Raw genomic sequence first — 21,570 nt, 5'->3', positions numbered from 1 at the left:
GCACCTTGTAGTACCTGGTGGGTTTTTTTTCTCAGAGGCTGACATAGAGTGAAATATTAAGAAAAAAACACATTCTATGTCATTTACATTTTAACATCCAATCAACAACTTATATTATCATGTAATTTAACAAAAAGTTTAATTATCATTCACTGTATTTTAGAGACCTTTATCCTTTTTTTTTATATCAATTAAATATGACAGATTTAGAGACGGCACTGCTGAGATTCGAACTCAGGATCTCCTGTTTACGAGACAGGCACTTTAACCAACTAAGCCACAGCGCCTGACAATTAATTAAATCTTAATGGTTTTTGTAGGAGTTGTTTTAGACATCTAAATAATAATGCATTTGAGGTTTTTTGTGTGTTCTGGGCTTTGGTACGTTTGTCGAGTGTTACAAATGAAAAATATATGAGAATGGGTTTTTTTTATAAAATTAGCATGTGTTATATGGATTGAATTTTCTGTAAAATTTGCAGGTAATATTTTTTTTGCTAAAAGAGATTTGATCATTAGTGGCTTCGCTTTGGACCATGCTTTTTGTGTTCAGCCTCATCTAAAAGTTTTTATTTCTAGACACTATTGATCAGTAGAAATTTATTTTTATATTATAATTTCTGAGAAAAAGCGAGCAGCTTTTTTTTCTTCTACTTTGACAAGTAAAATTCTGGGAGGTTCAGGGTGAAATCTTATACATTTAAAGAAAAAAGCAATAGGGAAAATGCTGTCAACTGGATTCAAAAAGGCTTTTTAAGAAGATTTGTAGGCCTCTACCATTGACTTAAAAAGCTGTAAACAAACAAAAATGTAATCTTAGTTTCAAATCATTTTATCTATGTTTTGAAAGTTTCTCTAATATATGAAGACGAAACGTCTGGGAATCTTCCAATTATAATTATTCTTTGATATTTGCCCAGAATATTGATTAAAGACATGCTTAGGGTGAAATCTTATACATTTAAAGAAAAAAGCAATAGGGAAAATGCTGTTAACTGGATTCAAATAGGCTTTTTAAGAAGATTTTATGTTGTATACAGCATACATTAAAATATTAAATAAAAAATTTATTCTGTGCAATTAATGATGTTTATACATTAAAATCTCAAAGTTTGAAAAATCTTCCTATTCCAGTGAGTACTCATATCAATAATGATTCAACTTTTATCAAAATATGCTTGAGTAACATCTATCGAAGTGGGTCAGATGATTGTGAAATTTGTAGACCTCTACCATTGACTTAAAAAGCTGTAAACAAACAAAAATGTAATCTTAGTTTCAAATCATTTCATCTATGTTTTGAAAGTTTATCTAATATATGAAGAAGAAATGTCTGGGAATCTTCCAATTATTATTATTCTTTTATATTTGCCGAGAATAATGATAAAATACATGATTTGGGATTTCTATTGAACTAGGAAGAATAAGTTGAACTATCTACATGTAAAATTAGAAAGGTAAGTCTTTAAAGTTGTAGAAATGTGCTGTAATTACAATATACTAACCATTATTCTTTTACTAATGTTAAGATATTCATTTAATCACTGAAGAAGGGTTTTACTTTTATTTTTTTAAAGTACTTATGGATATGCATACAGCAACTATCTTATCCCAATTTGTTACTCTTATCAATATTGATGTCCTGCTAGACCTTTTATGAATTTTTAAAAACCTTTTTATCATATAATGCTTTTTAAAAAAAAGAAAGGCACTGCTGAGATTCGAACTCAGGATCTCCTGTTTACTAGACAGGCGCTTTAACCAACTAAGCCACAGCGCCTTGTGGTACCTGTTTTTTTTTTTTTTTTTTTCTCAGAGGCTGACATAGAGTGAAATATTAAGAAAAAAACACATTCTGTGTCATTTACATTTTAACATCCAATCAACAACTTATATTATCATGTAATTTAACACACATTTTAATTATCCTTCATTGTATTTTAGAGACCTTCATTCTTTATATCAATTAAATATGAAAAATTTAGAGAAGGCACTGCTGAGATTCGAACTCAGGATCTCCTGTTTACAAAACAGGCGTTTTAACCAACTAAGCCACAGCACCTGACAATTAATTAAATCTGGATGGTCTCTGGAAGAGGCTTTACAGGTAGCGACTCCATTGGATGACATACTTGACAAGCTTAGAGCACTTAAGCTAGCCAATTCTTTTGTTTCTGATGCCATTGTTCATTTGACTAAACTAACGGCTAAGAATTCTGGTTTTGCTATCCAGGCGATATGGCTTAAATCATGGTCAGCTGACGTTACTTCAAAGTCTAAGCTGCTTAACATTCCCTTCAAGGGGCAGACCCTATTCGGGCCTGGTTTGAAGGAGATTATTGCTGATATCACTGGAGGAAAAGGTCATGCCCTTCCTCAGGATAGGTCCAAATCAAGGGCCAAACAGTCTAATTTTCATGCCTTTCGAAACTTCAAGGCAAGTGCGGCATCAACTTCCTCTAATGCAAAACAAGAGGGAACTTTTGCTCAGTCCAAGACGGTCTGGAGACCTAACCAGACCTTGAACAAAGGTAAGCAGGCCAAAAAGCCTGCTGCTGCCTCTGAAGGAACAGCCCCCTCTCCGGTAACGGATCTAGTAGGGGGCAGACTTTCGCTCTTCGCCCAGGCGTGGGCAAGAGATGTCCAGGATCCCTGGGCGTTGGAAATTATATCCCAGGGATATCTTCTGGACTTCAAAGCTTCCCCCCCAAAAGGGAGATTTCACCTTTCACAATTATCTGCAAACCAGATAAAGAGAGAGGCATTCTTACACTGCGTACAAGACCTCCTAGTTATGGGAGTGATCCATCCAGTTCCAAAGGAGGAACAGGGACAGGGATTTTACTCAAATCTGTTTGTGGTTCCCAAAAAAGAGGGAACCTTCAGACCAATTTTGGATCTCAAGATCTTAAACAAATTTCTCAGAGTTCCATCATTCAAGATGGAGACTATTCGTACCATCCTACCTATGATCCAGGAGGGTCAGTACATGACTACAGTGTATTTAAAGGATGCTTATCTTCACATTCCGATACACAAAGATCATCATCAGTTTCTCAGGTTTGCCTTTCTAGACAGGCATTACCAGTTTGTAGCTCTTCCCTTTGGGTTAGCTACAGCCCCAAGAATTTTTACGAAGGTTCTGGGGTCGCTTCTGGCGGTCCTAAGGCCACGGGGCATAGCAGTGGCCCCTTATTTAGACGACATCCTGATTCATGCGTCAAACTTCCAAATTGCCAAGTCTCATACGGACATAGTGTTGGCATTTCTGAGGTCGCATGGGTGGAAGGTGAACGAGGAAAAGAGTTCTCTATCCCCCCTCACAAGAGTATCCTTCCTAGGGACTCTGATAGATTCTGTAGAAATGAAAATTTACCTGATGGAGTCCAGGTTATCAAAACTTCTAAATTCCTGCCGTGTGCTTTATTCCATTCCTCGCCCTTCGGTGGCTTAGTGCATGGAAGTAATTGGCTTACTGGTAGCGGCAATGGACATAGTGCCGTTTGCCCGCCTACATCTCAGACCGCTGCAACTCTGCATGCTCAGTCAGTGGAATGGGGATTAAACAGATTTGTCCCCTCTACTAAATCTGTATCAAGAGACCAGGGATTCTCTTCTCTGGTGGCTATCTCGGGTCCATCTGTCCAAAGGTATGACCTTTCGCAGGCCAGATTGGACAATTGTAACAGATGCCAGCCTTCTAGGTTGGGGTGCAGTCTGGAACTCCCTGAAGGCTCAGGGATCGTGGATTCAGGAAGAGACACTCCTTCCAATAAATATTCTGGAACTGAGAGCGATATTCAATGCTCTTCAGGCTTGGCCTCAGTTAGCAACTCTGAGGTACATCAGATTTCAGTCGGACAACATCACGACTGTGGCTTACATCAACCATCAAGGGGGAACAAGAAGTTCCCTAGCGATGTTAGAAGTCTCAAAGATAATTCGCTGGGCAGAGATTCACTCTTGCCACCTATCAGCTATCCATATCCCAGGTGTAGAGAACTGGGAGGCAGATTTTCTAAGTCGTCAGACTTTTCATCCGGGGAGTGGGAACTCCATCCAAAGGTGTTTGCACAATTGATTCATCGTTGGGGCAAAACAGAACTGGATCTCATGGTGTCTCGCCAGAACGCCAAGCTTCCTTGTTACGGATCCAGGTCCAGGGATCTCAAAGCGATGCTGATAGATGCTCTAGCAGCGCCCTGGTCTTTCAACCTGGCTTATGTGTTTCCACCGTTTCCTCTGCTCCCTCGTCTGATTGCCAAGATCAAGCAGGAGAGAGCATCGGTGATCTTGATAGCGCCTGCATGGCCACGCAGGACCTGGTATGCAGATCTAGTGGACATGTCATCCTTTCCACCTTGGACTCTGCCGTTAAGACAAGACCTTCTACTACAAGGTCCTTTCAATCATCCAAATCTAATTTCTCTGAGACTGACTGCCTGGAGATTGAACGCTTGATTTTATCAAAGCGTGGCTTCTCCGAGTCAGTCATTGATACCTTAGTACAGGCACGCAAGCCTGTCACCAGGAAATTTTACCATAAAATATGGCGTAAATATCTTTATTGGAGTAAGGTCAGGATTCCCAGGATACTATCCTTTCTACAAGAAGGTTTGGAAAAAGGATTATCAGCTAGTTCCTTGAAGGGACAGATTTCTGCCCTGTCTATTCTTTTGCACAAGCGTCTGGCAGATGTTCCAGACGTTCAGGCATTTTGTCAGGCTTTAGTTAGAATTAAGCCTGTGTTTAAACCTGTTGCTCCACCATGGAGCTTAAATTTGGTTCTTAAGGTTCTTCAAGGAGTTACGTTTGAACCTCTTCATTCCATAAATATCAAACTTTTATCTTGGAAAGTTATTTTTTTGGTAGCTATTTCCTCGGCTCGTAGAGTCTCCGAGTTATCTGCTTTACAATGTGATTCTCCTTATCTGATCTTCCATGCGGATAAGGTAGTCCTGCGTACCAAACCTGGGTTTTTACCTAAGGTGGTATCTAATAAGAATATCAATCAAGAGATTGTTGTTCTATCTTTGTGTCCTAATCCTTCTTCAAAGAAGGAACGTCTATTACACAATCTGGGCGTGGTTCGTGCTTTAAAGTTTTACTTACAAGCTACTAAAGATTTTCGTCAAACATCTGCTTTGTTTGTTGTCTTACTCTGGACAGAGGAGAGGTCCAAAAGGCTTCGGCAACCTCTCTTTCTTTTTGGCTAAGAAGCATAATCCGCTTAGCCTATGAGACTGCTGGCCAGCAGCCTCCAGAAAGGATTACAGCTCATTCTACTAGAGCTGTGGCTTCCACATGGGCCTTTAAAAATGAGGCTTCTGTTGAACAGATTTGCAAGGCGGCGACTTGGTCTTCACTTCATACCTTTTCAAATTCTACAAATTTGATACTTTTGCTTCTTTGGAGGCTATTTTTGGGAGAAAGGTTTTACAGGCAGTGGTACCTTCCGTTTAAGTACCTGCCTTGTCCCTCCCTTCATCCGTGTACTTTAGCTTTGGTATTGGTATCCCACAAGTAATGGATGATCCGTGGACTGGATACACCTTACAAGAGAAAACATAATTTATGCTTAGCTGATAAATGGTGTATCCAGTCCACGGCCCGCCCTGTCATTTTAAGGCAGGTTATTTTTACATTTTAAACTACAGTCGCCACTGCACCCTATGGTTTCTCCTTTCTCTGCTTGTTTTCAGTCGAATGACTGGATATGGCCGTTAGGGGAGGAGCTATATAACAGCTCTGCTGTCGGTGTCCTTTTGCAACTTCCTGTTGGGAATGAGAATATCCCACAAGTAATGGATGATCCATGGACTGGATACACCACAAGAGAAATAAATTTATCAGCTAAGCATAAATTATCTTTTTTTTTTTTTTTTTTTTTTTATAAAATTAGCATGTGATATTTTCTTTAATAAAGATTTGTAGGTTAGTGGATTTGCTTTAAACTATATTTTACAAATAAATGATGAATCAGATAAATTGAATTTTCTGTAAAATTTGCAGGTAATATTTTTTTTGCTAAAAGAGATTTGATCATTAGTGGCTTCGTTTTGGACCATGCTTTTTTGTGTTCAGCCTCATCTAAAAGTTTTTATTTCTAGACACTATTGATCAGTAGAAATTTATTTTTATATTATAATTTCTGAGAAAAAGCGAGCAGCTTTTTTTTCTTCTACTTTCAGTAGAAAAATTCTGGGAGGCTTAGGGTGAAATCTTATATATTTAAAGAAAAAAGCAATAGGGAAAATGCTGTCAACTGGATTCAAAAAGGCCTTTTAAGAATATTTGTAGACCTCTACCATTGACTTAAAAAGCTGTAAACAAACAAAAATGTAATCTTAGTTTCAAATCATTTCATCTATGTTTTGAAAGTTTATCTAATATATGAAGACGAAACGTCTGGGAATCTTCCAATTATTATTATTCTTTTATATTTGCCCAGAATATTGATAAAAGACATGATTCGGGATTACTATTGAACTAGGAAGAATAAATTGAACTATCTACATGTAAAATTTGAAAGGTAAGTCTTTAAAGTTGTAGAAATGTGTTGTAATTACAATATACTAACCATAATTCTTTTACTAATGTTATGATTTTCATTTAATCACTGAAGGATTTTACTTTTATTTTTTTTAAAGTACTTATGCATACAGCAACTATCTTATCCCAATTTGTTACTCTTATCAATATTGATGTCCTGCTAGACCTTTTATGATTTTTTAAAAACCTTTTTATCATATAATGCTTTTTTAAAAAAAATAAAGGCACTGCTGAGATACGAACTCAGGATCTCCTGTTTACTAGACAGACACTTTAACCAACTAAGCCACAGCACCTTGTAGTACCAAGTGTTTTTTTTGGTCTCTGAGGCTGACATAGCGTGAAATCTTAAGAAAAGACACACATTCTATGTCATTTACATTTTAACATCCAATCAACAACTTATATTATCATGTAATTTAACACACATTTTAATTATCCTTCATTGTATTTAAGAGACCTTTATACTTTTTTTATATCAATTAAATATGACATATTTAGAGAAGGCACTGCTGAGATTCGAACTCAGGATCTCCTGTTTAAAAGGCAGGCAGTTTAACCAACTAAGCCACAGAGCCTGACAATTAGTTACATCCGGATGGTTTTTGTAGGAGTTGTTTTAGACATCTAAATAATAATGCATTGGAGGTTTTTTGTGTGTTCTGGACTTTGTTACGTTTTGTCGAGTTTTACAATTGAACAATATATGAGATTTTCTCTTGTAAGGTGCATCCAGTCCACGGATCATCCATTACTTGTGGGATATTATCATTCCCAACAGGAAGTTGCAAGAGGACACCCACAGCAGAGCTGTTATATAGCTCCTCCCTTAACGGCCATACCCAGTCATTCTCTTGCAACTCTCGACAAGCATGGAGGTAGTAAGAGAGAAAGTGGGGAAATATAGTTAGTTTTTTCTTCAATCAAAAGTTTGTTATTTTTAAATGGTACCGGAGTTGTAGTATTTTATCCCAGGCAGTAAATAGAAGAAGAATCTGCCTGTGTTTTCTATGATCTTAGCAGGTTTTAACTAAGATCCATTGCTGTTCTCACATATGACTGAGGAGTGAGGTAACTTCAGTGGGAGAATGGCGTGCAGGTTATCCTGCTATGAGGTATGTGCAGTTAAAGACTTTTTCTAGAGATGTAAATGCTAGAAAATGCTGCTGACACCGGATTTATGTAAGGTAAGCCTGGATACAGTGATTTAATAGCGACTGGTATCATGCTTACTTTCAGAGGTAATACTCTTATAAATTTACAATATAAAACATTTGCTGGCATGTTTAAACGTTTTTATATATGTTTTGGTGATAAAACTTTATTGGGGACTAGTTTTTTCCACATGGCTGGCTTAAATTTGCCTAGAAACAGTTCCCTGAGGCTTTCCACTGTTGTAGCATGAGTGGGAGGGGCCTAATTTAGCGCTTTTTTGCGCAGTTGAAATTACAGACTGAGACATCCAGCTTCCTCCAGGAGTCCCCTGAATGCTATAGGACATCTCTAAAGGGCTCAGAGGCTTTCCAAAGTCGTTTATTTGGGAAGGTAGGGCCACAGCAGAGCTGTGGCAGTTTGTTGTGACTGTTAAAAAACGTTTTTTGATCCGTTTTTTGAATTAAGGGGTTAATCATCCATTTGCCAGTGGGTGCAATGCTCTGCTAGCTTATTATACACACTGTAAAAATTTCGTTTGTTTTACTGCCTTTTTTCACTGTTTTTCAAATTCTGACAAAATTTGTTTCTCTTAAAGGCACAGTACCGTTTTTTTATATTTGCTTGTTAACTTGAATTAAAGTGTTTTCAAGCTTGCTGGTCTCATTGCTAGTCTGTGTAAACATGTCTGACATAGAGGAAACTCCTTGTTCATTATGTTTAAAAGCCATGGTGGAACCCCCTCTTAGAATGTGTACCAAATGTACTGATTTCACTTTAAGCAATAAAGATCATATTCTGTCTTTAAAAAATTATCACCAGAGGAATCTGACGAGGGGGAAGTTATGCCGACTAACTCTCCCCACGTGTCAGCTCCTTTGACTCCCGCTCAAGGGACTCACGCTCAAATGGCGCCAAGTACATCCAGGGCGCCCATAGCGTTTACTTTACAAGACATGGCGGCAGTCATGGATAATACACTGTCAGCGGTATTAGCCAGACTACCTGAATTTAGAGGAAAGCGAGATCGCTCTGGAGTTAGACTAATTACAGAGCATACTGATGCTTTAAGAACCATGTCTGATACTGCCTCACAAGATGCAGAAGCTGAGGAAGGAGAGCTTCAGTCTGTGGGTGATGTTTTTGACTCAGGGAAGATGATGCAACCTGATTCTGATATTTCTACATTTAAATTTAAGCTTGAACACCTCCGCGTGTTACTCAGGGAGGTTTTAGCTGCTCTGAATGACTGTGATACAATTGCAGTGCCAGAGAAATTTTGTAGACTGGATAAATACTATGCAGTGCCGGTGTGTAATGATGTTTTTACAATACCTAAAAGGTTTACAGAAATTATTACTAAGGAATGGGATAGACCAGGTGTGTCATTCTCTCCCCCTCCTATTTTTAGGAAAATGTTTCCAATAGACGCCACCACACGGGACTTATGGCAGACAGTCCCTAAGGTGGAGGGAGCAGTTTCTACTCTAGCAAAGCGTACAACTATCCCTGTCGAGGACAGTTGTGCTTTTTTAGATCCAATGGATAAAAAAGTTAGAGGGTTACCTTAAGAAAATGTTTATTCAACAAGGTTTTATCCTACAGCCCCTTGCATGCATTGCTCCTGTCACTGCTGCTGCGGCATTCTGGTTTGAGTCTCTGGAATTGGCTTTACAGGTAGCGACTCCATTGGATGACATACTTGACAAGCTTAGAGCACTTAAGCTAGCCAATTCTTTTGTTTCTGATGCCATTGTTCATTTGACTTAACTAACGGCTAAGAATTCTGGTTTTGCTATCCAGGCGCACAGAGCGATATGGCTTAAATCATGGTCAGCTGACGTTACTTCAAAGTCTAAGCTGCTTAACATTCCCCTTCAAGGGGCAGACCTATTCGGGCCTGGTTTGAGGAGATTATTGCTGATATCACTGGAGGAAAAGGTCATGCCCTTCCTCAGGATAGTTCCAAATCAAGGGCCAAACAGTCTAATTTTCGTGCCCTTTCGAAACTTCAAGGCAAAGTGCGGCATCAACTTCCTCTAATGCAAAACAAGAGGGAACTTTTGCTCAGTCCAAGACGGTCTGGAGACCTAACCAGACCTGGAACAAAGGCAAGCAGGCCAAAAAGCCTGCTGCTGACTCTAAGACAGCATGAAGGAAGTGGCCCCCCTATCCGGTAACGGATCTAGTAGGGGGCCAGACTTTCGCTCTTCGCCCAGGCGTGGGCAAGAGATGTCCAGGATCCCTGGGCGTTGGAAATTATATCCCAGGGATATCTTCTTGACTTCAAAGCTTCCCCCCCAAAAGGGAGATTTCACCTTTCACAATTATCTGCAAACCAGATAAAGAGAGAGGCATTCTTAAACGGTGTACAAGACCTCCTAGTTATGGGAGTGATCCATCCAGTTCCAAAGGAGGAACAGGGACAGGGATTTTACTCAAATCTGTTTGTGGTTCCAAAAAAAGAGGGAACCTTCAGACCAATTTTGGATCTCAAGATCTTAAACAAATTTCTCAGAGTTCCATCATTCAAGATGGAGACTATTCGTACCATCCTACCTATGATCCAGGAGGGTCAGTACATGACTACAGTGGATTTAAAGGATGCTTATCTTTACATTCCAATACACAAAGATCATCATCGGTTTTTCAGGTTTGCCTTTCTAGACAGGCATTACCAGTTTGTAGCTCTTCCCTTTGGGTTAGCTACAGAATTTTTACGAAGGTTCTGGGGTCGCTTCTGGCGGTCCTAAGGCTGTGGGGCATAGCAGTGGCCCCCTTATTTAGACGACATCCTGATTCAGGCGTCAAACTTCCAAATTGCCAAGTCTCATACGGACATAGTGTTGGCATTTCTGAGGTCGCATGGGTGGAAGGTGAACGAGAAAAGAGTTCTCTATCCCCCCTCACAAGAGTTTCCTTCCTAGGGACTCTGATAGATTCTGTAGAAATGAAAATTTACCTGACAGAGTCCAGGTTATCAAAACTTCTAAATTCCTGCCATGTGCTTTATTCCATTCCTCAACCCTTCGGTGGCTCAGTGCATGGAAGTAATTGGCTTAATGGTAGCGGCAATGGACATAGTGCCGTTTTGCCCGCCTACATCTCATACCGCTGCAACTCTGTATGCTCAGTCAGTGGAATGGGGATTACACAGATTTGTCCCCCTCTACTAAATTTGGATCAAGGAGACCAGGGATTCTCTTCTCTGGTGGCTATCTCTGGGTCCAATCTGTCCAAAGGTATGACCTTTCGCAGGCCAGATTGGACAAATGTAACAGATGCCAGCCTTCTAGGTTGGGGTGCAGTCTGGAACTCCCTGAAGGCTCAGGGATCGTGGACTCAGAAGGAGACACTCCTTCCAATAAATATTCTGGAACTGAGAGCGTTATTCAATGCTCTTCAGGCTTGGCCTCAGTTAGCAACTCTGAGGTACATCAGATTTCAGTCGGACAACATCACGACTGTGGCTTACATCAACCATCAAGGGGGAACAATAAGTTCCCTAGCAATGTTAGAAGTCTCAAAGATAATTCGCTGGGCAGAGATTCACTCTTGCCACCTATCAGCTATCCATATCCCAGGTGTAGAGAACTGGGAGGCGGATTTTCTAAGTCGTCAGACTTTTCATCCGGGGGAGTGAGAACTCCATCCGGAGGTATTTGCACAATTGATTCATCTTTGGGGCAAAACAGAACTGGATCTCATGGTGTCTCACCAGAATGCCAAGCTTCCTTGTTACAGATCCAGGTCCAGGGATCCCAAGGTGACGCTGATAGATGCTCTAGCAGCGCCCTGGTCTTTCAAACCTGGCTTATATGTTTTCCACCGTTTCCTCTGCTCCCTCGTCTGATTGCCAAGATCAAGCAGGAGAGAGCATCGGTGATCTTGATAGCGCCTGCGTGGCCACGCAGGACCTGGTATGCAGATCTAGTGGAAATGTCATCCTTTCCAACTTGGACTCTGCTGTTAAAACAAGACCTTCGACTACAAGGTCCTTTCAATCATCCAAATCTAATTTCTCTGAGACTGACTGCCTGGAGATTGAACGCTTGATTTTATCAAGCGTGGCTTCTCCGAGTCAGTCATTGATACCTTAATACAGGCACGCAAAGCCTGTCTACCAGGAAAATTTACCATAAAATATGGCGTAAATATCTTTATTGGTGTGAATCCAAGGGTTACTCATGGAGTAAGGTCAGGATTCCCAGGATACTATCCTTTCTACAAGAAGGTTTGGAAAAATGATTGTCAGGTAGTTCCTTAAAGGGACAGATTTCTGCCCTGTCTATTCTTTTGCACAAGCGTCTGGCAGATGTTCCAGACGTTCAGGCATTTTGTCAGGCTTTAGTTAGAATTAAGGCCCTGTGTTTAAACCTGTTGCCTCCACATGGAGCATAAATTTGGTTGTTAAGGTTCTTCAAGAAGTTCCGTTTGAACCTCTTCATTCCATAGATATCAAACTTTTATCTTGGAAAGTTCCTTTTTTTGGTAGCTATTTCCTCGGCTCGTAGAGTCTCTGAGTTATCTGCTTTACAATGTGATTCTCCTTATCTGATCTTCCATGCGGATAAGGTAGTCCTGCGTACCAAACCGGGGTTTTTTACCTAAGTGGTATCTAATAAGAATATCAATCAAGAGATTGTTGTTCCATCTTTGTGTCCAAATCCTTCTTCAAAGAAGGAACGTCTATTACACAATCTGGACGTGGTTCGTGCTTTAAAGTTATACTTACAAGCTACTAAAGATTTTCGTCAAACATCTGCTTTGTTTGTTGTCTCCTCTGGACAGAGGAGAGGTCAAAAGGCTTCGGCAACCTCTCTTTCTTTTTGGCTAAGAAGCATACTCCGCTTAGCCTATGAGACTGCTGGCCAGCAGCCTCCAGAAAGGATTACAGCTCATTCTACTAGAGCTGTGGCTTCCACATGGGCCTTTAAAAATGAGGCTTCTGTTGAACAGATTTGCAAGGCGGCGACTTGGTCTTTCACTTCATACCTTTTCAAAATTCTACAAATTTGATACTTTTTGCTTCTTCGGAGGCTATTTTTGGGAGAAAGGTTTTACAGGCAGTGGTACCTTCGTTTAAGTACCTGCCCTTGTCCCCTCCCGTCATCCGTGTACTTTAGCTTTGGTATTGGTATCCCACAAGTAATGGGATGATCCGTGGACTGGATACACCTTACAAGAGAAAACATAATTTATTTGCTTAGCTGATAAATTTATTTCTCTTGTGGTGTATCCAGTCCACGGCCCCCCGCCCTGTCATTTTAAGGCAGGTAATTCTTTACAATTTAACTACAGTCAGCACTGCACCCATGGTTTCTCCTTTCTCTGCTTGTTTCGGTCGAATCACTGGATATGGCGTTAGGGGAGGAGCTATATAACAGCTCTGCTGTCGGATGTCCTCTTGCAACTTCCATATTGGTAATGAGAATATCCCACAAGTAATGGATGATCCGTGGACTGGATACAAAACAAGAGAAATAAAAATTTATCAGCTAAGCATAAATTATGTTTTTTTTTATTTTTTATAAAATTGCATGTGATATTTTCTTTAAAAAGATTTGTAGGTTAGTGGATTTGCTTTAAACTATATTTTACAAATAAATGATGAATCAGATAAATTGAATTTTCTGTAAAATTTGCAGGTAATATTTTTTTTCCAAAACAAAAGGATGAGGTAGCTGCTCTGTAAGGAGTGTAAAAATCAAGGGCTTCAAAAAAAAAAAAAAAAGGTAAAATAAATAATCCTTATTGACTCATTAAATACAGGCAGTACAGGGCAAACAAACTCCCTGACTAGTTTCGTGCTCTGTTGAGCACTTAATCATAGGGTGAGTTTGTTAGGTGTTCATAGCCCATTTAAAGGCACAGAACACCTGAATACAATTACATATTAAAAAGCTGCAAAAAAAGTTACAAATACATAGCAAAGATCAACATTCTGCAAACACTGTAATATGGTATATGTTAGAAGGAACAAATGCATTAATAAAACCCAGTTCCTTGATAACAAGTAAATGGACAAGCTCTCAAATGGGATCCAAGTGAATGACATTGTGCAATCATTATTGAACCTTTTTAAAGAAACAAACAGTATTCTTATTAAAATTATTATGAGCTTACTAAACATATTGAATTTGCTATAGAACATGTTGGAAAATATTTGCACATCCCTAATAGGTATAGGTGATACATAATCTTAATACCCCCTATTAGATAACAAAATCTCAAAATTACATGAAAAACATGATATTATTCTAATTGTGTTAAATTAATGTATATCAATGCATATACCATATTGTTACCCCCAAAGAAAACATGGGTGATATAATATTATGCTTGTTTTTAATTAATATACATCAACATACATCAATATGCATCAACATACACATATACTCACTCAAACCCCCTGAAGGGAAAAGAGAGATACATGTTAATGATATATATATCTATATCAAACATGAAATACAAAACCTATGTATAATCTAAACAAAAAGCCCATATAGGGGATAGATACATAAAGCCCATTTAGGGGATAGATAAAAATATATATAGACATAACAATCCATATAGGAGATAGATTAATCAACATGATAATAAACAATATGTCAAAAATTAATATTATACAAAGTAACTCATATCCCATTCACGGTTTAAACCTAGGGGGGTTATAGTTCTCAACTTGTATATCCAATACAATTCTTGATTCAGCAAAAGCTTATTCCTATCACCACCCCTAGGTGGAAACATGACACGGTCTATTACCTGAACCCTCATATCAAAGACATTCGTCATGTGCACCAGATTGAAATGCCTAGCTATCCCTGATTCTTTTACATATTCCTTGGTGTCCCTGACGTGTTCCCTGACTCTGGACCTCAGTTCCCTACTGGTTTGACCTGTGTATTGCAGGTTACAATATTTGCATTCCAGGAGATAAACCACAAAGGTGGTTCTACAATTGGCATAGAACTTATGTTTAAATTCTTCTCCTGTCTGGCTACTTCTGAATCCATTCCCAACCTGCACAAAACCACAGGTTATACAGGAACCATACCCACATTTATAGGTTCCTTTCCTCCTGATCCAATCGCTCCTGTCTGAGTTTTTGGAACAGATTAGACTAGGGGACAACTTAGATGACAATGTAGGTGCCCTTTTAGGCACAAATTTGCATGAGCCAATGATTGGTCTTAAAACATCGTAATTTTCTAATAAGTGTAAATTCTTCCTTAAAATAGAACATACCTGGTAGTATTGTTTTGAGTATTCAGTTGAGAACACTACAGTGTCATGTTTTATAATGTTTTGTTTTCTGGTCCCTCTGATCAATTCCTGCTGGGTTTTTTGTCTCACCTCATTATAGGCTTGATCCAAGAGGTTTTCATCATAGCCCCTAGTTTTTAAACGTTCCATAAGGGTTTGAGCTTGTTTGTTAAAAAGACTATCTGAATTAGTGTTTCTCCGTAGTCTGATAAGTTGACCCCTGGGAATAGACTGTATCAAATGTGGTGGGTTACATGATCCAGCATGCAGGATTGTATTCCCAGCTGTCAGCTTACGATAAGTGTCACTAATCACCCTGCCAGTTACAGTATCGCCATGTAAAGCAAGATCCAAGAAGTTCACATCTGTCTCATACACATCCCCCACAAATTTTAGATTGAACTCATTCTGACAAGCATTATCGAGGAAGTCCTTGTACACAAATGGTTCCTTGACTATGAATATCAAGTTGTCAATAAAACGCATGTAGAAAACTATGTTTTCTTTAAAAGGATTATCCTCAGTGTACAGGTAAAGGTCTTCCCACAAACCCACATACAGGTTTGCGAAAGAGGGGGCAAATTTAGCCCCCATTGCAGTTCCACAAACCTGTATGTGGAATTCCCTGTCAAACATAAAAAAATTATGTTTCAATAGAAACTCAATGACTTCACACAATACAAGCTTCACTTCATTAGTGAATTTTGTATGTCTGTCAAAAAAGTACCTAATGGCCCGTATCCCCATATGATGGGGTATACTCGAGTAAAGTGCAGTGGCTAACTCCCCGGATCCTACTACCACTTCCGCGTTTGCAGCGGCCAAAGCTTTGGAAAGTAATATTTTTTTTGCTAAAAGAGATTTGATCGTTAGTTGCTTCACTTTGGACCATGCTTTTTTGTGTTCAGCCTCATCTAAAAGTTTTTATTTCTAGACACTATTGATCAGTAGAAATTTATTTTTATATTATAATTTCTGAAAAAAAGCAAGCAGCTTTTTTTTCTTCTATTTTCAGAAGTAAAATTCTGGGAGGCTTAGGTTGAAATCTTATACATTTAAAGAAAAAAGCAATAGGGAAAATGCTGTCAACTGGATTCAAAAATGCTTTTTAAGAAGGTTTGTAGACCTCTACCATTGACTTAAACAGCTGTAAACAAACAAAAATGTAATCTTAGTTTCAAATCATTTCATCTATGTTTTGAAAGTTTAAAGAAAAAAGCAATAGGGAAAATGCTGTCAACTGGATTCAAATAGGCTTTTTAAGAAGATGTTATATTGTTTACTGCATACATTAAAATATAAAATAAAATTTTACTCTGCGCAACTCATGAAGTTTATACATTAAAATCTCAAACTTTAAAAAATCTTCCTATTCCAGTGAGTACTCATATCAATAATGATTCAACTTTTATCAAAATATGCTTGAGTAACATCTATCGAAGTGGGTCAGATGATAGTGAAATTTGTAGACCTCTACCATTGACTTAAAAAGCTGTAAACAAACAAAAATGTAATCTTAGTTTCAAATCATTTCATCTATGTTTTGAAAGTTTATCTAATATATGAAGAAGAAACGTCTGGGAATCTTCCAATTATAATTATTCTTTTATATTTGCCCAGAATATTGATAAAAGACATGATTCGGGATTACTATTGAACTAGGAAGAATAAGTTGAACTATCTACATGTAAAATTTGAAAGGTAAGTCTTTAAAGTTGTAGAAATGTGCTGTAATTACAATATACTAACCATTATTCTTTTACTAATGTTATGATATTCATTTAATCACTGAAGAAGTATTTTACTTTTATTTTTTTAAAATACTTATGCATACAGCAACTATCTTATCCCAATTTGTTACTCTTATCAATATTGATGTCCTGCTAGACCTTTTATGAATTTTTAAAAATCTTTTTATCATATAATGCTTTTTTTAAAAAAAGAAAGGCACTGCTGTTATTCAAACTCAGGATCTCCTGTTTACTAGAAAGGCGCTTTAACCAACTAAGCCACATCGCCTTGTAGTACCAAGTGTTTTTTTTTGGTCTCAGAGGGTGACATAGGATGAAATCTTAAGAATAGAAACACATTCTATGTCATTTACATTTTAGCATCCAATCAACAACTTATATTATCATGTAATTTAACACACATTTTAATTATCCTTCATTGTATTTTAGAGACCTTTATACTTTTTTTATATCAATTAAATATGACAGATTTAGAGAAGGCTTTTTAAAAAAACGGATGGTTTTTGTAGGAGTTGTTTTAGACATCTAAATAATAATGCATTTGAGGTTTTTGTGTGTTCTGGGCTTTGGTACGTTTGTCGAGTTTTACAAATGAACAATATATGAGATTTTTTTTATTTTTTATAAAATTAGCATGTGATATTTTCTTTAATAAAGATCTGTAGGTTAGTGGATTTGCTTTTAACTATATTTTACAAATAAATGATAAATTAGATGGATTGAATTTTCTGTAAAATTTGCAGGTAATATTTTTTTTGCTAAAAGAGATTTGATTGTTAGTGGCTTCGCTTTGGACCATGCTTTTTGTGTTCAGCCTCATCTAAAAGTTTTTATTTGTAGACACTATTGATCAGTAGAAATTTATTTTTATATTATAATTTCTGAGAAAAAGTGAGCAGCTTTTTTTTTCTTCTACTTTCAGAAGTAAAATTCTGGGAGGTTTAGGGTGAAATCTTATACATTTAAAGAAAAAAGCAATAGGGAAAATGTTGTCAACTGGATTCAAATAGGCTTTTTAAGAAGATTTGTAGACCTCTACCATTGACTTAAAAGCTGTAAACAAACAAAAATGTAATCTTAGCTTCAAATCATTTCATCTATGTTTTGAAAGTTTATCTAATATATGAAGACGAAATGTCTGGGAATCTTCCAATTTTTATTATTCTTTTATATTTGCCCAGAATATTGATAAAAGACATGATTCGGGATTACTATTGAACTAGGAAGAATAAGTTGAACTATCTACATGTAAAATTTGAAAGGTAAGTCTTTAAAGTTGTAGAAATGTATTGTAATTACAATATACTAAACATAATTCTTTTACTAATGTTATGATTTTCATTTAATCACTGAAGAAGGATTTTACTTTTATTTTTTTAAAGTACTTATGCATACAGCAACTATCTTATACCAATTTGTTACTCTTATCAATATTAATGTCCTGCTAGACCTTTTATGATTTTTTAAAACCCTTTTTATCATATAATGCTTTTTTTTAAAAAAAAGAAAGGCACTGCTGAGATTAGAACTCAGGAACTGTTGTTTACTAAACAGGCGCTTTAACCTACTACACCACAGAGCCTTGAAGTACCACATGTTTTTTTTTGGTCTTAGAGGCTGACATAGCGTGAAATCTTAAGAAAAAAAACACATTCTATATCATTTACATTTTAACATCCAATCAACAACTTATATTATCATGTAATTTAACACACATTGTAATTATTCTTCATTGTATTTTAGAGACCATTATACTTTTTTTTTATCAATTAAATATGACAGCTTTAAAGAAGGGGCTGCTGAGATTCGAACTCACTGTGTGTGCTAGGCATGTGCTGGGTACTGTATGTGCTAGGTACTGTTTGTGCTAGGTATGTGCTAGGTTCTGTGTGTGTTAGGTATGTGCTAGTTACAGTATGTGCTGGGTACTGCTTGTGCTGGGTACTGCTTGTGCTACATGCTGGGTACTGTATGTGCTGGGTACTGTATGTGCTGGGTACTGCTAGTGCTATGTGCTAGGTACTGTGTGTACTAGGTATGTGCTAGATTCTGTGTGTGTTAGGTATGTGCTAGGTACAGTATGTGCTGGGTACTGCTAGTTCTATGTGCTAGGTACTGTGTGTACTAGGTATGTGCTAGGTTCTGTGTGTGTTAGGTATGTGCTAGGTACAGTATGTGCTAGTTACAGTATGTGCTGGGTACTGCTTGTGCTGGGTACTGCTTGTGCTACATGCTGGGTACTGCATGTGCTGGGTACTGTATGTGCTGGGTACTGCTAGTGCTATGTGCTAGGTACTGTGTGTACTAGGTATGTGCTAGGTTCTGTGTGTGTTAGGTATGTGCTAGGTACAGTATGTGCTGGGTACTGCATGTGCTGGGTACTGCATGTGCTGGGTACTGCTTGTGCTGGGTACTGCTTGTGCTACATGCTGGGTACTGTATGTGCTGGGTACTGCTAGTACTATGTGCTAGGTACTGTGTTTACTAGGTATGTGCTAGGTTCTGTGTGTGTTAGGTATGTGCTAGGTACAGTATGTGCTGGGTACTGCATGTGCTGGGTACTGCATGTGCTGGGTACTGCATGTGCTGGGTACTGCTTGTGCTACATGCTGGGTACTGTATGTGCTGGGTACTGCTAGTGCTATGTGCTAGGTACTGTGTGTACTAGGTATGTACTAGGTTCTGTGTGTGTTAGGTATGTGCTGGGTACTGCTTGTGCTTCAGCCACCAGTTGGACAACATTGCTTACAGTAGCACTCCCTCACATCTACCACTTCCCCAAAATCAAACATTGAGCATTTCTAGCAATTGTAAAAATAGTAATCCCAGAGCGTCTAGGAAATATCAACATTGTGGAAAAGTACATATCCTGTATATAACATAGTCATGTCTCATCCTCAGTTGCCGACATCTGTTGGTCTGACACCTGGGCGCTATGTATATGCAGGCCTCCTCCGCTGTCTGCACGCCAATTAATCAATCAACACACTTGACAAATGCCTCAATATAGGCTAGAAGTCCATCCTTGGGCTGCTTGTAACAGTTGTCCGCTGTTTTAAACTTTGCTGTGAGAGCCGCGCGGTAGTGCAAAATGGCGCAGGTCAGTATAAGCGCCGACTCAGCCCTGCACTCTCTTCACTCCTATAGCCTCTACTGTGTATTTTCGGCACCTCACCCAACAGAAAGAATTCTCCGATGTTCGCTCCAAGAATCATAGCTGCTGACATTTAGGTACAGGTACTAAATTAATGCCTCGCCCCAGGAAGGGTAATTATTTTTAGATCTGTAACTGTTGAGATGGCAGCGGGTAAGCCGGACAGTCTTGGCAGCTCCCAAATGGTATTGAGTCCTCCGGTCACAGTTTCTTTCAGGGAAAGTCTCCATACTTGCTGCCTAGTCGTTACACATGTTTTGCCCGAGCAGTGTTGCCAAAACCAAGCATTTTTTAGCTGCAGAAGCTGTTTTAGCTGGAGCTGCACTAAAACACATCTTCCTAGCTTGGCTGTTAGCTCCACCCCCTACTTTTATTTTTTTAAAGTACTTATGCATACAGCAACTATCTTATCCCAATTTGTTACTCTTATCAATATTGATGTCCCGCTAGACCTTTTATGCATTTTTAAAAACTTTTTTATCATATAATGCTTTTTCAAAGAAAGAAAGGCACGGCTGAGATTTGAACTCAGGAACTCCTATCCACTAGACAGGCGCTTTAACCAACTAAGCCACAGCACCTTGTAGCACCAAGTTTTTTTTTCTTTGTCTCAGAGGCTGACATAACGTGAAATATTAAGGAAAAAAAACATATTCTATGTCATTTATAGTTTAACGTCCAATCAACAACTTATATTATCATGTAATTTAACACATATTATAATTATCCAGCTTTGTGTTTTTAGAGACCTTTATAATTTTTTTTATATCAATTTAATAATTGACAGATTTAGAGAAGGCACTGCTGAGATTTGAACTCAGGATCTCCTGTTTACTAGGCAGGCACTTTAACCAACTAAGCCACAGTGCCTTGTAGTACCTGGTGTTTTTTTTGTTGGTCTCAGAGGCTGATATAGCGTGAAATATTAAGAAAAAAAACATTCTATGTCATTTACATTCTAACATCCAATCAACAACTTAAATTATCATGTCATTTAACACACATTTTAATTATCCTTCATTGTATTTTAGAGACCTTTATACTTTTTTATATCAATTAAACATGACAGATTTAGAGAAGGCACTGTAGAGATTAGAACTCAGGATCTCCTGTTTACAAGACAGGCGCTTTAACCAACTAAGACACAGCACCTTTTAGTACCAGGTGTTTTTTTTTTGGTCTCAGAGGCTGACATAGAGTGAAATATTAAGAAAAAAAAAACACATTCTATGTCATTTACATTTTAACATCCAATCAACAACTTTCATTATCATGTAATTTAACACACATTTTAATTATCCTTCATTGTATTTTAGAGACCTTTATACTTTTTTTTATATCAATTAAATATGACAGATTTACAGAAGGCACTGCTGAGATTCGAACTCAGGATCTCCTGTTTACAAGACAGGCGCTTTAACCAACTAAGCCACAGTGCCTGACAATTAAGAAAAATCTGGATGGTTTTTTAGGAGTTGTTTTAGACATCTAAATGATTATGCATTGGAGGTTTTTTATGTGTTCTGGGCTTTGGTACGTTTGTCGAGTTTTACAAATGAACATTATATGAGATTTTTTTTATTTTTTATAAAATTAGCATGTGATATTTTCTTTAATAAAGATTTGTAGGTTAGTGGATTTGCTTTAAACTATATTTTACAAATAAATGATAAATCAGATGGATTGAATTTT

The 21,570-nt window shown here is 37.9% G+C and overlaps 3 non-coding genes across 3 annotated transcripts; all 3 read right to left on the bottom strand.

Moving 5' to 3' along the window:
* Nucleotides 1–213: 213 nt before the first annotated feature.
* Nucleotides 214–287, bottom strand: TRNAT-CGU (transfer RNA threonine (anticodon CGU)). The gene has a single exon. It is a non-coding gene; the product is annotated as a tRNA-Thr (tRNA).
* A 1,419-nt stretch (nucleotides 288–1,706) lies between these two features.
* On the bottom strand, nucleotides 1,707–1,780 carry TRNAT-AGU (transfer RNA threonine (anticodon AGU)). Its single transcript has one exon. It is a non-coding gene; the product is annotated as a tRNA-Thr (tRNA).
* Nucleotides 1,781–21,243: 19,463 nt separating this feature from the next.
* On the bottom strand, nucleotides 21,244–21,317 carry TRNAT-UGU (transfer RNA threonine (anticodon UGU)). The gene has a single exon. It is a non-coding gene; the product is annotated as a tRNA-Thr (tRNA).
* Nucleotides 21,318–21,570: the final 253 nt, after the last annotated feature.

The sequence above is a fragment of the Bombina bombina genome, chromosome 2 (assembly GCF_027579735.1).
Source record: "Bombina bombina isolate aBomBom1 chromosome 2, aBomBom1.pri, whole genome shotgun sequence".
Lineage (NCBI taxonomy): Eukaryota > Metazoa > Chordata > Amphibia > Anura > Bombinatoridae > Bombina > Bombina bombina.
This window is presented reverse-complemented; position numbering and strand designations above follow the sequence as displayed.